Source organism: Meles meles, chromosome 15 (genome assembly GCF_922984935.1).
Source record: "Meles meles chromosome 15, mMelMel3.1 paternal haplotype, whole genome shotgun sequence".
NCBI classification, from domain to species: Eukaryota; Metazoa; Chordata; class Mammalia; order Carnivora; family Mustelidae; genus Meles; species Meles meles.
In genome coordinates, this window is record NC_060080.1 from 32,913,163 (window position 1) to 32,931,413 (window position 18,251).

Sequence of the window (18,251 nt, forward strand, 5' to 3'; positions counted from 1 at the left end):
TCAATTAATTAGAAAAGAAAGTAAATTCACATTAACACATCTGTGTCTAAGCTTGGAAATCCCTCAACCACAGTTAGTCAACGCCCCTGCCTCGGGACGCTTGTAGCACGTTAAGCGATGGGTGAGAGCTAGAGTCTGATACCTGAGGGTGAGCCCCCAGTCTTCCTACTTGCTGGGTCACCTAGGGTGTGTTACCTCAGGCTCTTTTTCGGGAGAGTTGTGGATTACAAGCCTCTTCCATGTGCAGTTTTGATAGTATGATGGGATGCGATCTGGAAAGCCTCTAAACTTATCTAGAACATAGGTCCTCCGGAGATGAGACCTAATTATGTGGGTTACTATGAAGAATCGTCCAACTGATATTGATTATACCTAATTGCATTGAGTTTTATACTCCTAGGTCATGGAGTTTTCAATATTTCAAATCAAATTAAATAAAGTATACAGGACAAGAGTCTCTAAGTTGTAGAGAGTAAAAAGGTATTTTATTGGAGCTACCAAGACATTATATAAATGGGTGTGCCTATCGAGATGACTTGATTTCTTGATTGGAAAGCTTATGGCTACCCTTCAAACATAGCTGTGGACATAAAGGTGAACAACAGCTGAAGATTCAGGCCTGAACATTCGGCTATATTGTCCTCCTGTTGGCCCACGTACTTAATTTTTGGCATTATTTCTACTGTCATCCCCTTTCTGAGTCCTCCATGTTCTTATTTTTGCTCATATTTAGCCAACATCATCATTGAAAGGGCTTTATTAGACTCCTTTGGTTTACTGAATTCAATCTCCCATGGTTTTCTTGTGTAAACCTTTTCTTTCTGGTCAGATTATTCTCCATTTGCATCACTAGATCCAACCTTTCTTTTGTTTTGTTTTTTTTTTTTCCCTATTTCCTGCTTAGTGACCTGGAAGATTGACCTCAAGAACATAATCACTGGGATTTCCTTGCCCTCTGGCTTTCAAGTGGGCTCAGTCCTTTAAGATGCTCTGGAAACATATTGATGCCTGAGAGAAGAGCTAGGTTTGGACTTTAGATTGCTCCTGACACTGGCTCACTCCCTGCCTGGCTATGGTTCTGGTGGTAGTTGCCTTTTTTATGACCACGACTGCTGTTGGACAGACCCACACCCATAGCTCCATTTCTCAGGAGGCTTCATTAACACTATTCCTTCCCCTTATCTTTTTGAGTGTAAGAGTGGTAGAGGCTTCCTGATATCAGATGTCCTGGGTACTTCATAAATTCTTGTTGGACCCTGAACCCTGTCCTAATGGCTATACAAAGCCCCTTAATAAAATCTTTTTTTCGGTTAAGTCTCTCCTTTGGAATCTGCCTGATTGATTTTCCATGTATCCTCAGTTCCAAGAAAAAGATATTTGCCTGCTGGTAGCTAACTCCAAGGGCTTACAGAGAGTGAGGGGACGAGGTGACTTATTAAGTGATGACATTGAGGTCTATAGTGGTTAAATTACTTGTCCAACATCACATGGCTGGTCAACTTATGGGCAATTCATTCAAGTATTTATTGAAACATAATATTAGCTGGGCAGTGGAGATAAAGACAAAACGTTGTACCTGCCCTTAATAATCTGTATTTCAGTGTTCAGGAGAGATAAACCAATTTTTAAATGTAGCAGGAGTCAGAGAGCCTGGGTAGCTGATTCCGTTGAGTCTGACTCTTGACTTCAGCTCAGGTCATGATCTCAGGGTCATGAGATCAAGCCCTGTGTCTGGCTCCATGCTGGGTGTGGAGCCTGCTTAAGATTCTCTCTCGCCCTCTGTGTGTGTGCACCCTCTCTTTCTCACTGTCTCAAAAAGAAATAAATTAACTAAATTAAAAATAAATAAAAAATAAAAATATTTAAATACTTAAAATGTTAAAATGTAGCAAGAGTAAATGCCCAATGCTAAGAATACTGAAGTAAGAAAACCCAATTTAATCTAGGCCTTGCAGATGAAACCAAAAGATGAGGTGGGAAGAAGATGGTTCTTTGAGTGGAGGGTAAAGCATGCCTGAAATTGTCTTCTCACGCCATTTTTCTTGCAGCAGATCTGGTGCTTAGAGCCTTCTCCAAGAAGCATCTGTTTTCTCCTGGACTGCTGCAATGGGCTTCTATAAAGTAGTATATGGCCCATGATTCCCATCCTCAAATCCACCCTCTACACTGTGGTCAGAATATTCTTTTTAGATGCAAATCTGAGACAATTCTCTCCTTAAAAATATTCAATAACTCTCAGTTTTCCTTAGGATTAAAAAAGCAATTACAGTTAATAAGTACTTGTATGGACTGGTTTCTGTCCCTATCACCAACTTCATCTCTGGCTACCCACCCCTTCTCTCTTTTCGTCCTTACCTCTATAACAGTGTCCCCTGCTCTGTGGTTTAGCTTTCCACAGTAAATTATGCCTAGTTCACTGCCATCCAGAAGCAGGTGATCCTCCTGACATATCAGCAGAAGGTCAATAGTAACCTAACAGTACATCACGGTGCTTACGTCTTACACCTCACTTCATCTCATCACATAGATGTTTTCTCATCTCACATCATCATAAGAAGAGCAATGGTGAGTAGAGTACAGGAAGATATTCTGAGAGGAACCACATCCCCATAACTTTTAATACAGTACATTGTTAAAATTGCTCTATTTTTTAAAAAAGATTTTATTTATTTATTTGACAGATAGAGATTACAAGGAGGCAGAGAGGCAGGCAAAGAGAGAGAGAGAGGAGGAAGCAGGCTCCCTGCTGAGCAGAGAGCCTGACGCGGGGCTCGATCCCAGGACCCTGAGATCATGACCTGAGCTGAAGGCAGAGACTTTAACCCACTGAGCCACCCAGGCACCCCCCAAATTGCTCTATTTTATTATGAACTATTATTGTTAATGTCTTATTGGGCCTACTTTATACATTAAACTTCGTCATAAATATGTATTATAGGAAAAATTTATATAGGGTTAGTACTATCTGCAGTTTCACACATCCACTGGGATTCTTGGAAAGTATCCCCACAAATAAGGTGTACTGCTCTGTGACCTTTTAGGTCCTCGAAAATGTTCTCCTCTCACTGCTGGACCTTTGCTTATTCTGTTCCCTAGTTTTAAAGGCTCCTCTGAACCTCTTGCCACTTATTTTGTAATTTCTATAGAAACTTCAAGCATTAGCTCAAGAGTCACTTGCTTGAGGAAGCTACCTCTGAAAATCCCAACATAACAACCTACAACTCTTTGTAGCATCACAATTCTGATGAAGTTAAATATGTTCATTTTTATATTTTTCACCTTTTGAGAATGGGTATGATTTCCATTTCTTCACCTCCTTATCTGCAGAATTAGATCCAAGGCTGTCCTGATGGCAGGAGTTCAATAAATAATTTTTGAATGAATATGGGAATAATTATAAATGGCCTGGACTCCAGGAAGGCGCTGTGCATTAGGGGAAAGTGCACCTATGGGGGGATTATGATAAATGAGGCTGGAGAAGACTGCAAAAGCCAAATCTTGAAGGGTCTTAAATGCATGACAAATCCGGACTTAGTCTTGAGGTGATAGCAGCCATTAATTTTTATTTCTCTAAGCTCAGATTTTCAGGTTTGTTGACAGCCTGAAGAGCAGATTGGTACAAAAAGAAGCTGGAGCCAGAGCAATTAAGAAGCAAATGCAAATATCCCAGGGAAAAGCATACGCCAAAGTAGTGTTTCTCAAATTTGTTGCATATCATAATCACTTGGACAGCTACTAAAGCCCACAGAGGTCCAGGTTCATTGAAGTAGGAGAGCTCATTGGGCCTTCATATTTTTACCAGTACAAATTTCCCAGGGGACTCGGAAAGCCATACATTTGAGAGCCACTGAAGTTAATTTAAGGTAATGAGATGTAGTCTGGATAAAGTTGAATGAGTTTTTAACATGGGGAATGGGTACAAGTAAGGAGTCCCTATTTACTTTTAAGTGATGATTTTACGTGATGAGCTACAATGGCTAGTTCTGCCATTGGATAAAATGGAAAGAGATGATCAGGGTTGCATCTTTATTAAAGAGATTAAAGTCAGTCTTTTCTCTTCATTTTATGGGTGTCCATGCTTTGCAAAATCTATCCCAGTTGGTCAGTGACAAGCTGGAGTCAGAGTCCCTCCTGACACGATAAAAGGGATTACTAGAGTTCTCAGTCTGTGATAAGATCTTAAAAATACCAAGTGATAAGTTACATGCATCTTAGAATATATATATATATATATATATATATATTTTTCCCATCTAAGTTGTTGCTTCACTGTCAACTTGATTAATCTGTGAAAGAAAACATGCGAAGTTCACTGTAGTGCTTTATATTTCAGTAGTGTTAAGAATCTGCCCCTTTGTTGCCAAATCTTTCATGATTCACAGAAGTTTAGTGTTAGCACCCAAACTCGGGATAATATTAAATCTTGTGAAAGATCAACTGAGAAAACATTTCTTCATCATCTGACTTTAAAGAGGTACCACCCACACACTAGTGTGGTGTTAATATTTGCTGATACTTAATAGTACTACTGAAATAAAAAAAAAATGTATTGCAGATTTCACATTAGTTCGGTGTCTTTATAATGCCTGGAAAATGGTAGATTCCCTGGAATTTGTACTTTAAGGGTAAATGTAAGACTGGACAATATCCAGGAGCAGCAATCAGGAAAGATCCAAAAGATGCAATGGTCTGTGTTGTTAATGTTCCTGTACCTAACTTCACCACACAGTACAGTAAGATTTTACCGTAAGTATTTTAGATTTTAATCTTAATCTTTAGATGTTAGATCTTTATCTTAGATTAAGATTTTATGGTAAATAAGATATTAAAATGTCCCTCTATTTGTCATAATGACAGATAACCTGAAACAGTAGAAAGGACTTGAGTTCTAATCCAAACACATAACCAACTGTGGGACCTTGAGATCTTCTTTTAACATTTTGTGTGTTTCAATTCCTCAGCTTTTAATGATGGGAATGGCTAGTCTCTAAAATTGGTTCTTCTTCTGGTTCTACAATTCTGAGATTCTGGGTTCTATCGACTGAGCATCTGTATCGTTTTTAATAGAAATGTGATTTCATCTGGGAACATCTGTTACAGTTTATAACATATTTTGCCAAGTCCTTGACCTTAATTATCCATAGGCATCAGATGTTCCTTCACGGAGTCTACTCTGCATCTTACTGAAGGAACATCAGTTACGCTTGTGTCTTGAGTAGTGTCAATCTGGCTCAAAAAATATGCCAAATTTGCTAACATGATCATTAAATGACTTCTTAATTAAGATTGTCAATATCACCAGTGATATAGTTCAGAGCTATTTTAGCATTAGAAATTACATAAACTACTCATTTACATTTTTATTTTTATACTTACTGCAAAATAAAAGTATTTTTGTCAAAGGCGTCATACTTTTTCCAAATAAACATGGATTCTAAAATAATTCTGTGACACACATACTAATTGACTAAAGATACTGCTGTTTTATTTCCTTTAATAAAGCAATATTCTCTTACTAATAATTATACCTACTTCTATTATTAACTTAGAAACATGCTTCTTTGAGCTCAAAATTTTATTTTTATGATTTCCTGGCTATAAGAAGAGTTTAGTTTGGGCCCTAAGTTTTGGGCCCCCAGTTTTTTGCTTACTTGAAACCAAGGAGATAGAGATAGTTTTTTTTTTTTTCCCCAATCTCTGCCTTTACTATTTGTTCATTAAAAGAAAAAGTGCAGTCTTCTATGGTTAATTATTAAACCAAGGCAAATCTGATTCTAAGAGGAAGAAAGGATAATAAAGATTAAACAACCCATTAGAATCAGTGCACTTTGGTGCTTTGTCTCTCTGTCTCTATTTTCCAGTCTGCAGAAGATGGTAGGAAGGCATGAAATAATAATCACACTGTGAAATGTCCTGCAAATGATTTGAGATAACAACAGTATAGCTCTTGACCAAGAGTTATAGTTGCCAAGAAGTATCTACGATTTCATGATTAATTTAATATGCAGAAGTAAGTGACAGGTAAGTGGCTTCCCTGGGCTCATGCTGTTTTATGATTACATGTTAGAAACATATTCATTTTATTTTACCTCATCGACTTTCCTTTACAGCGAGTTAGACAACTGTCCATAAGCATATTGGGGCTCTTGACGCTGTCTTCTTTCCTTCTGTTCCTGGCGCTGTACTGTTGGTCATAATTGGTCATGTGTTTTTGACATCTGGAGATCAAGTGTTGATTTTCTCTCCCAGTACGGTTTAGTTTTTTCAAATGAGCTTCCTATTGTAGATTTTTTGATTAGCCTTGTCTCTGTTCTGTCTTAGAAGCCCTTGATTACTCCATAAAGAAAACTTAAAAGTGTTGTCAAAGATATATCCTTACAAGAAAAACTTCCAATATTTTGCAAAAGAAATTCTAGAAAGCATAGTGGAGACATGCATTACCTTTCTCTGATTCTTTTACCCTATTGTATCCCTATCTTCTTTGGTTCCTCTACCCCAGGCTGATCTCTGGCTCTGCCAGAAGTCTGTAATGGGTGCCTTTCTCAGCTATTTGGAATCTTCTGCTGCCACCGAGCTTAGAAAGCTCAGCACCTTGCAGAGAGGGGTGGAGACGAGTGACAGAGGGAAGGAAACAAACTCATCGATTTGCACTGTACTTTTCAAAATTAAAAAAAAAAAAAAAAAGTGCCTCCAAAGAGGGCCTCTTACTCTCTGTATCTCTTTATGGTCTGACCGGGGAAGGAACTACCATCTCCAAAGACACTGGGACTCCTAAGTGTTAAATGATCTGCTTAAGGTCATGCCGTTTGGAATTATTTCAAATCAGTTTTAGTCTGTATCTTCCAAATGCAGCTCCAGGATTCTTTCCACTCGTTCATTCCAACATCTCTATTCTGGGACTATTATCAGAAGTGCCTGAACTTGTCTTTGGGAAATCCCGTCATTCACTCAAGTGCTTCATGAGGTGCTTTGATAATGAAAACAGAAGAAATCTCAAGGCTTTGCTATGATGACAACTAAGAATGTTAACAGTCTATTAAAAAAAAAGATGTAAGGATTTAGGAAGATACGTATACCCTCACTGTATCTTCTCAACAGCAGAGTGAGTAGTATTGCCGAAGGTTCACCCATAGCAGACATGAGGAAAACAATAGCAGTAGAGTTTGTTCTGTCTCTGGGATAGGTAAGTTTCTTTCGCGAATGCAGGAGAAAAGGATGAGATTGTTTAAGGCTTAATACTGCTTAATTTTCATGCCATACACATAGTATAGTACCAACTCTAAACAAGATACTAAAATGCCTTTTGAGAAGTGCAATGAAAAAGGTATGATTTTAGACTTTAGAAAAAGGTATGAACTTTGAATTCAGGCTAACTTGAGATCCTTATAAAGTTGTGGCTAAAATGAAATAAAACAAAATACAAAAGTTGTAAGAGTGCCTTGAATGTGTGTTAGAAACAATTAATTAGGGTTTTGTTGTTTTGTTTTGTTTTGTTTTGTTTTGTTTTGTTTCCTGTCAGTTAAATGAAATCCAAGCATTCAGAAAATGTCCTGGATTTCCAAGGAAGAAGAGCTTAATAGTTCACAATAGTCAAATTAGTTATTTTAGCAATAAATAAGCATGCAGCATAATTTGGATTTTTTTTTGTAAAAGTGGTCCTAAGCTCCAGTTCACATTATAATCATTTAGGAAATAAAGCAAGCAAACAAACAAAACATAAAAACAAAAACAAAAAGACCACAAAATATCAAGGCCTATTCCAGACCAATTAAATCTGAGTCTCTAGGGACGCCTGGGTGGCTCAGTTGGTTAAGCAGCTGCCTTTGGCTCAGGTCATGATCCCAGCGTCCTGGGATTGAGTCCCGCACGGGGCTCCTTGTTCCGCAGGGAGCCTGCTTCTCCCTCTGCCACTCTGTCTGCCTGTGCGTGCACGCTCTCTGTCTCTGACAAATAAGTAAATAAAATCTTTAAAAAAAAAAAAATCTGAGTCTCTAGGAGTAGAGTCTGGGTTTTTGTATTTTTTTGTTTTTGTTTTGTTTTTTTTTTTTGTTTATTTGTTTTTTTGTTTTGTTTTGTTTTAGCTTATCAGGCCATTCTAACATGTGACCACTGTTGAGGAATGTTGGTTTGTAACGTCAATGGTCTTGAGTAGCAATATGGAAAACTTCTTTTGATGATGACCATGACATACATGTGTCTATTTCAGTGATCATGATCCATGGTGTACCCTCCTTTCCTTCTCATGATGGCCCTATTAATAACTTTTCAGTGTTCTGAAGAGGAGCTGAGGCGGACACATCATCCTGCAGTGTCCCTAGCAATGGTAAGTGAAAGGTGACAGAAGTAACATGAGAGTTGGTCCAGAGCCCACGTCTTACAGCTGGAGGGAGGAAGTCAGTGAGAAGCTGCTTCTTGATTACAAGTTGCTGTTGACTGTTTCTTGCTTTTTTCCTTGTCTCCCTGGGTCCTTTCCTTTCTCCTTTTTCTCATTGCCTACCTTATGTACTCTTCTGTGCTTCTCCATTTCTTATCATCTTCATTTTATTTTTTTCTTTCACTGTCTTTCTCAGAGAAAGTACACTTGCTTGAGGATAAGAAAATTAAGCTGACAAGCAATTGGTTGTAATTGCCAGCTAATTCTATCAGCTCTACTTGATGTTTGGTTCTGTAACCATTTTGGAGTAGTTTCGATATTTGTATGAGTCCCAGTCATCCTAGGTTACCATAGTACAGCCTAGCTCTTGCATTAATGTCCTGGGTGAGGAATACTTACCAAATGTTAGTTGGTTAAATTATAGTGGTTATCCAATTTGTTGGTGTGCAATTATTCAAAATACTCTATTAATATCTTTTTGACTTCATAGAATCAGTAGTAGTGTCCCCATTTTCATTTCGCATTTTAGTAATTTGAGTCTTCTCTTTTTTCTATCTTAGTTCACCTAGCTACATGTCAGTTTGTTAATCTTTACAAAGAACCATGCTTTAATTTTGTTAATTTTTTGCTATTATTTTTCTATTCTCTATTTCATTGATCTCTGCCCTGACTTTTATTATTTCCTTCCTTCTGCCTGTGTGGGGTTTAGTTTGCTCTTTTTCTAGTTCTTTAAGTTGTAAAATTAGGTTGTTGTTTTGAGATCATTCTTGTTTTTTAATATAAACACTTATAGCTGTGAATTTGCCCCTTAAGCACTGCTTTTGCTATACATCCTGTAAGTTTTGATATTTTTTTTTCATTTTCATTAATCTCTAAGTATTTTCTAATTTCACTTGTAATTTTTTTTTCCCTTGATCCATTGGGGAGTCTGCTTCTCCTTTTCCCTCTTCCTCTGCCCTTCCCCCTACTTGTACTCTCTCTCAAATAAATAAATAAAACTTTTTTAAAAAAAGAATGCATTGCTTAATTTCCTCAAAATCGTGAAACTTCCAGTTTTACTTCTATTACTGATTTCTAACTTTCAAGATGGTAGGAAAAGTTACTTCCTATTATATCCATCTTTCTGTGTTTATGGAGACTTAATTTGTGGCCTAACATATGCTGTATCCTAGCAGATGTCCTATGTGCACTTGTGAAGAATGGGTTGTGCTATTGTCATTGCATCGTCTTCTCTGTATATGTCTACTAGTAGGGTTACTGTATTATTAAGTTCTCGATCTCTTTAGTCATCCTCTGCCTGGTTGTTCTATCCATTATTGAGAATGGGGTATTGAAGTCTATAATTATTACTGTAGAACTGTCTATTTCTCTCTTCAATTTTGTCGGTTTTTGCTTCATGTATTTTGATGGTCCGTCATCAGGTGCATAAATGATTATAATTGTTGTATCATCTTGCTGTATTAAAGCTTAAAAAAGGGGCACCTGGGTGGCTCAGTGGGTTAAAGCCTCTGCCTATGGCTCAGGTCATGATTCCAGGGTCCTGGGATCGAGCCCCACATCAGGCTCTCTGCTCAGCAGGGAGCCTGCTTCTACCTCTCTCTGTCTGCCTCTCTGCCTACTTGTAATCTTTGTCTGTCAAATAAATAAATTAAATCTTTAAAAAAATAAAGCTTAAAAAATATATAACACCCTTCTTTGTCTTATCATCTTTTGTGATTTAAAGTCTGTTTGTCAGATATTAATATAGCCATCCCCACTCTCTTTGGTTACTATTTGTGTGGAGTATGTTTGTCCTTCCTTTCACTTTTGGTGTATTTGTTACTTTGGTTCTAAGGTGAGTATCATGTAAACTCAATATACATGTAATGGAACATGTGATTTTATCCATTCTTCTAATCTCTGTCTTCTGATTGGTGAATTTAATCCATTTACATTAGTAAAGTAATTACTGATAAGGAGGGACTTCTGTCATTTTCCAATTTTTCTTCTTTATGCCATATACCTTTTCTTATCCTGAATTTTCTATATTACTGCTTTCTTTTGTGTTTAGTTGATTTTTTTGTTGTTGTTGTTTAAATTCTTTACTCATTTTCTTTTATTTATGTTCTAGAGCTATTTCCTTTGTGGTTACCTTGGGGATTATATTTAACATTCTAAGGTTAAAACATATTCTTTTGAATATATACCAGCTTACCTTCAATAACATATAGAAACTCTGCTCCTTCACAGCTACATCCCTACCCATTTAGGTTGTTGATGTCACAAAATCACATCTTTATACATTGTGTGTCCAAAAACATCACCTAATAATTCTTTTGAATGCATTAGTCTCGCAATTTAGAAATCAAAATTTAGAGTTACAAACCAAAGTTATAATAATACTAGCTTTTAGACTAACAATTGGGTTTTTTTAATGAATTAGTCTCATAAATCATGTAGAAAACAAAAAGTGAAGTAACAAACTCCACAATTGTTGTTAAAAGAATACAAGTTGTTATAGTTGCCCTTATATTTTCCTTTATTGAGATCTTTATTTTGCCATATAGATTTGAGTTACTATCTGGTGTCTTGTCATTTCATTCTGCAGGACACCTTTGAACATTTCTTGCAGGGCAGGTCTAGTGGTAACGAATCCCTTCACCTTTTGTTTATCTGGGATACCTTTTGTTTATCTGGGAATATCTTAATGTCTCCCTCACTTTCAAAGGATGGTTTTGCCACATGTAAGATTCTTGATCTGACGTTGTTTTTTTTGTTTGTTTGTTTGTTTGTTTTTAAAGATTTTATTTATTTAATTGACACAGAGAGAGATCACAAGTAGGCAGAGAGGCAGGCAGAGAGAGAGGAGGAAGCAGGCTCCCTGCGGAGCAGAGAGCCTGATGCGGGGCTCGATCCCAGGACCCTGAGATCATGACCTGAGCCGAAGGCAGCGGCTTAATCCACTGAGCCACCCAGGCGCCCCTGACGTTGTTTTCTTTCAGCACCTTGAATTTACACTGCCTTGTGGCCTCCAATTTTTTTGGTATGAAATCTGCTGACAGTCTTATTGAAGATCCTTTGCCTTGCTCTTGCACTTTCAAGATTTTCTCTCTGTCATTGTCTTTCTAAAGTTTGATTATAATACATCTCAATATGGGCCTCTTGGAGTTCATCTTAGAATTTGTTGAGCTTCTTGGATGCTTATATTCATGTATTTCATCAAATTTGGAAAATTTTTAGCCATTGTTTCTTCATATATTCTCCATGCCCCTATAACTTTCTCTTCTCTTTCTGGGACTCCCATAATGTGTATGTTGGTCCACTTGATAGTGTGCTATCAATAGCTTAGGTTCCCTAAGCTCTATTCACTTTTCTTCAACCTTTTTTTCTCTTCCTCAGGCTTAATAATTTTCATTACTTTATCTTTAAATGTGCTGACTCTTTCTTCTGCTTGCTCAAATTTGTCTTGGAATTCCTCTAGCAAAAAATCATTTTGGGCACCTGGGTGGCTCAGTGGGTTAAGCCTCTGCCTTCGGCTCAGGTCATGATCCCAGGGTCCTGGGATCGAGCCCCACATTGTGCTCTCTGCTTAGTGGGGAACCTGCTTCCCCCTCTTTCTCTGCCTGCCTCAATGCCTACTTATGATCTCTGTCTGTCAAACAAATAAATGAAATCTTTAAAAAAAATTTAAAAAAATCATTTTGATCATTGTACTTTTCAGCTCCAGAATTTCTTTTTGGTTTCTTTTTAGATTTTCTCTTTATTGATTTTTTCATTTATGTGTGTTTGCTTGTTTGTTTCTTTGTTTTTAACTTACTCCACATCTTCTTTAGTTCTTTGAGCATCTTTAAGATGATTGTTTTAAAGTCTATGCCTAGGATATCTGCCATCAACTCTTTTGCAGTGACAGCTTCTGTTCATTTTTTTTTCTCCTTTGAATCGTCCATGCATTCATATTTCTTTGAAATTTGATTCCAGTTTTCAATAAAACTGGATTTGCTGAGTTGTTGTTGTTGTTGTTGTTTCTGTTTGATTGCTGTAGACTTAAAAGTTACAATGATACTAGCTTTTAGTATCAGTCTGAGATGTAAACATGAGGTCATCTCAGGTTTTTTATGAGTCTTTTGTTGGACATGTGTGGTTAATTTCTATTATCTCTTACATTTACAGTTATTTTGAGGGTTCTAATCTTTAATGTCTGGCTCCCCAAATGAGGGAAATGGAAAAAATGAAGGGACAGGGAAAAGGGTGGTGGCCCTTTAAGTCCCCTGGAAGTCACATCAGCCAGAGGGGAAGAATGGAGTAAGTACAATATGGCTGCTACCTCTTTGTCTGTATCTGTATGATCAAGAGCAGGAACCAGTGGTCAGAGCATAGATTCCTAATATTTGGAAGACAGAGTCTGTTTTTCCCAACTTGGCTCCCACAAACTGTGTGTAGGCTGCTTCAGGAACATATGCAATACCAGCAATGCAACTGGGAGTCGGGATGGGTAGCTGTACTATGCTAAGAGTTGAAACAGACTGAAAATAACCACAATTTCTGTCCATGCCTTCCTTTGGAAGTTGCAAACTTTCTAGAGTATCTGGAGTTCTGAAAAAGTTACATCAGACAAATTCTGCCAAAATAGTTGTTGTCTAGGTATGAAGACAGATTCCTGGCACTTCTATTCTGCCCTCTTCCAAGAGTCCCATGGATGGCTAATTTTTAATCGTGTCAATAAGGGTCATTTTTTATTAATTAATTTAGCTTCCTAAAAACATGATTAATCTGAAATTTCAGGGAAGGAACATTTTTCAAAAGAGATTTCTGGTCATCTTCAAGTCCTTTGTTCAGTCTTCATTGTCCAAAAGCAAGATACATATTAGAGAACAAATTTCATGAGAGACTTTTAACCTTTTACCTGTGACCTGAGTGTTCAAATTTTAGTATTCATATGCAAGCATTGTGTACTAGAGATGGTCGCAAATAGACTTCCACCAAATTTCCTTCCTTTAATGTTTCTATTTATGTCAATACCAGTGCCTGAGCAGTAGACAGTTTTTCTTCTCTTTAATTCAACAATTAAACTCAAGATCAATTCCAGACACTTTGTGGCTCTTACAGGTCATGTTGGACTGTAAATAGAAAAGGTAAATATTTCTGCTTCGTTGGAGATTTTTCCTAAGGATACAGCTCCATTTCTCAATCCATATTGAATGAAACATTTATGCATTTAATAGTTCATTCCTTAATCTATAGTCTGAGTTCTTGTTTCCACTAGCACTTTTTAAGACCCTCATCACTGTCTAGTGAGTCTTATTTCTAAAGGAATTCTCAGGCTATTGGGTGAGAAACACATTCTCAATCAATTATATTAAGGCACCGTTAAGTGAGATATTACAGAGCACAGAAGGGGAAAGAACAAATGTTGCTTGAAGAGTCAGGAAAGGACATCACAAGGATGATGCCTGATCTCAGACTTCAAAGATAATTAGGAGTTAATGAGGCAAAGAATATGAGGACAGTAAAATAAGCGAAGGGAACAGCATATGCAATGACACGTTGGCATGTTCAGAGACGTCGAATTCAGAATGCTATCAAGATGTTTATAGAAAGAAGGGAGTGAATGGAAGGAAAATTCTGAAAGTTAACTTTTGATTTTTAGGTCCTCTGACTTAAAGACATTAGACTTGATTCTGCAGGCAATAGAGCAAAAATAAAGGGAATTTTAAAGCAGAGAGTGGTTTGTATTTGTTTTTCTGGAAGTTATTATTTTTAACAGCACTCAGAGAATTAATTAGGCAGTAGTAGCAAGCAAAATAGTGCAAGAAAGTAATGTCCTCAGCTTTGTAGAGAAGATGGAGAAGAGGATTCATGCCTGAGAGATGTTTATGATATATTATTGACAGAACTTGCTATTGGTTGGCTTAAACTGTAAAGGAGTTTATTAGGAGAAAGTTAACTTTGAAGAGCTGAGGTCACTAGAGGTAACAGGGCACTCTAAATTCAGACTTACTGTTTGAGAGAGAGTTGAAGTTATTTGTGTGTATGAAGTAAAGCAGAGTATAGTTGGAATGGAAAGATAAGTTAGCCAAGGGCAAAACTCCAATGGCAGGGCTTCCATTTCAGATCTTAGCTAGGTCTTAGCAGACTACATGTTCAGAGTTTAGTAGGATATCTTCAGGTTTGACTGGACGAAATAACTTCTGAGTCCTCCTAAATTAATCTATATTACATATCTTTTGTATATTACATATCTTGAATCTTTGGGCAAAGATTGGGCCTAATTAGTAGTAATTACAGTAGTGTCCCCACTCCCTTTTCCATGGGATATATGTTCTAAAACCCTCAGTTTTAGAGGGTTTCAGAATGCCTGAAACTATGGATAGTATGGAATCCTACATATGCTGTGTGTTTTCCTATACACACGTATCTATGATAAAGTTGAACTTATAAATTAGACACAGTAAGAGTTTACAACAATAAGTAGTAAAAATTGAAGAGTAACAATGTACTTTAATAAGAAAAGTCATGTGAATGTAGTCTCTCTCTATCAAAATATCTTATTGTACTGTACCCACCTCTCCTCTTCTTATGATGGTATCAGATGGTAAAATGCCTACATGATGAGATGTGATGAGGGGAATGATGTAGGTACTGTGACACAGTATTAGGCTACTATTGACCTTCTGATGATACACCAGAAAGGGGGTCATCTGCTTTTATTTATTTATTTATTTATTTTTATTTATTTGACAGACAGAGATCACAAGTAGGCAGAGAGGAAGGTGGGGAGCGGGGGGAGCAGGCTCCTCAGCAAGCAGAGAGCCCAATGCAAGGCCCATTCCCAGGACCCTGGGATCATGACCCAAGCCGAAGGCAGAGGCTTTAACCCACTGAGCATCCAGATGCATTCAGGATGCACCTGCCTTGGAGCATCCAGGTGCCCCAAGGGATCATTTGCTTTTAGACTGCAGTTGAGCTCGAGTAACAAAACCATGAAAAGTGAAAAAATGACAAAGCGGGACTACTGTATTCTTTTTTAAAACTATTTTTTAAAAGAGTAAAATATTACAGCAACAGTGATTCATTTCTTAATAAGAGGAATTGATCATCATTTTTACGTGTTTACTAGAAAAGAAGTGCCATGATGGGGGTTATATTCACATTCCTATAAAGTAAGAACCACTCATAGCCTCATAGTATAGGAGAACATAAAGCTTGGAGAGTTTAATAATTGGGATTCCAGTTCAGTCCATCTCTCCAGATCCCACACTCTAAGCCACTGTTTTAAAACCTGACTGATGCCTACACTCATCCCCCAGAGATTTTGACTTAATCGCCTCAAGTGAAGCTCAGGCATTGGTCCTAAAAGCTCCCCTGGCAATTCTAATTACAGCTAGAGATGCAAACTGCTGCTTCACATCTTATCACTTCACTGCCTTCTGTTTTGGAAGATGCCATACTATCACACACTCTCCATGACTCCCCCTGGAGCTCAATGCAGATGGTGCCCCACGGAGCTGTATATTTTGGCAGCTGGGCCTCAATGCATATTCATTCTTTAAAAAAAAAACAACAAACCTTCGAATCCAATAGTTGTAATAAGTATAAATAACTGGAATCCTTCATTTATATGAAGCCAATCAGAGCCTGGAAAGATTTTCTAACTCTTCAAGGATTATGTGATCGTTTTTAGCAACTTCAAACGTCCTCTAGATGTATCAAAAATTATCATAATTGATGTATTTATTTGATTGATTATACATATAATTGTTAGAATCACAAGTACAAAACTGAGTAAAATGCTTTAATTTCTGAGATGGAGAACAATGTCATGGTGTGACTATTCAGAACAATATTACTAGGGGAAGGTAGAATTACATGGCCATGAAAGTTGGGAAGTTACAGTAAGCTGCCATTCTTAATTCGTAGAGTTTTCTTGCTATTTTTGAAAACCTTAACTTCGTTTACTCTTGTGAGGACATCACAGAGCTCCTTACCAACTGGTAAGTGGTAAGTGGTAAGTGGTAAGGTCTGTTTTCTTGGAAAACAGCAACCCAGGCAAGGGATGGGCAGGATGGAGGTAGGCTAAGAATGTAGATGGAGTATTTGCCGTTACAGTGGGTGGATATAGTGTCATCCTCAGATGCCATCCAGAAGATTCCTGAACGCAGTGGGAACGGAACCAGAACAACACAAACATTAGCTCTTACAGAAAGAGAATGGGCACTGGAGACAGTCCAGTCCATTCTTGCCTGAGGACTTCACTAGTTGTGTGACCTTGAGCAAAAGCATTAACCTCTCTGAATTTCAGTTTGCTCTTTATATAAAAGGAGGTGGTGATACCTTCCTCACAGGGCTGATATGAACTCCTAAATGTGAAAGGACCTAGCTCAGAGCCTCTTTATTGATTTCTCCTACACATTGGCCTTGCTTGAAGGACAGTGGTAGCAAAAGCGGGAAATGTAAGGAAATGGTAGTCGCCGTGGTAATAAGTCAAAGGCAATGAGGTGACAACAAGGTGAGCTGGACACGGAGCACCGCTGCAAGACTAGAAACCTCCAGTGTGGCCACAGCCACACACAATCAATTCCATTTGTTTGCCAAAAAGGAACCACCATTGTAATGGTGCACCCTCCTATCCATCAGGGAATAATTCAGCTTGGCCTGCTTTCAGTAGGTCAGCTCAATACCCTGTAGGGTCTCCTCGGAAAGAGCACAGGCTATAGTCATTTCATTTTATAGTGCTGCTGCCTGAGGTTTCATTTAATTAAGAAGACTGACCTTTAGAAAGAGAGTTTATTTTTTTTCTTCCCCAGCTTAGCTTACTATGATCTTAATAGAAGCTGAAAATCTGATGGTAAAGAGTGCCAAGTTTGCACTGATAAGGCTAACACATTGTTCCTATCCTTCCAGAGAAATTAAATAAGCATAATTATAGATGCATAAGCCAAAATCCCTTTCAGATAAACCTGACCTCACGTAGGTGAGAAGGTGGGGACCATAGGAAATGAAAGATAAGCCCCAGAGGATTCCAGAGGATTGTAAACCAAAAAAAAAAAAAAAAAAAAAAAAAAAAAGGAATACATCCCATATACCAAAGAACTGAGGCCCCCAGAACACATATCCTTGTAATTAGCCTTTATCCCAAGCAAATTAAAGTTGGCTTCTTACCAAACCCTTGAAAGCTCTGGAGATGGAGAAGTAACTACTTCAAGGTTCTGTTGTGTACAGCATTAGTGGCTCTTCTTAGAAGGGCCATGTGAACCGGTGAGAAAGGGGATGGTGACCTATCAGAGTGACTACAATAGGACCGCAGCACCATGAGCTCTGCACTTGCCAAGGGTGGCTGATGTCCTCTACAAGGTTACCAAGAACGTGGGGACCTTCAAGCACGACTGGAGTCTGGAGAAAACTCTGGCATTTGCTCTGTCCTGGATTTACCCACACATGCCTGTGAGCTAAGTCGTTGCTTAGGAGAGCTCATGAGCTTGGCCCAGGCACTATGATCACCCTGCTGTTGTGTGTGGGTTCTTAATTTTTGGTGCCCTTTTTCCTTTCTGCTAGTGAATACATTGGTCTTCCCAGAGACCGCTCATCTGGACAGAATGAGATGGTGTTAGCAATACAGACTACCTACCTCTCAACCATGTCCTGACCATGTCTAGTGGCCACTTGAGTACATGGTTATCATGGAACGCACAACCTGCACCATTGACAACTCTCTTGGGTGGTGATGGGCTTATGCGCCTGGAGTTCACAACTTGCTTCCCGGTTTCACCCATGGGTAAGCAACCTTTCTTTCATCAGCTATCATTGGCAGTTTATTGACAGATTCAACAAAACAATATGATATTTACTCAAACTAAGGTTTTGTTCCCAAGGAATTCTGGTTTGTGTCTTCCCAACTATG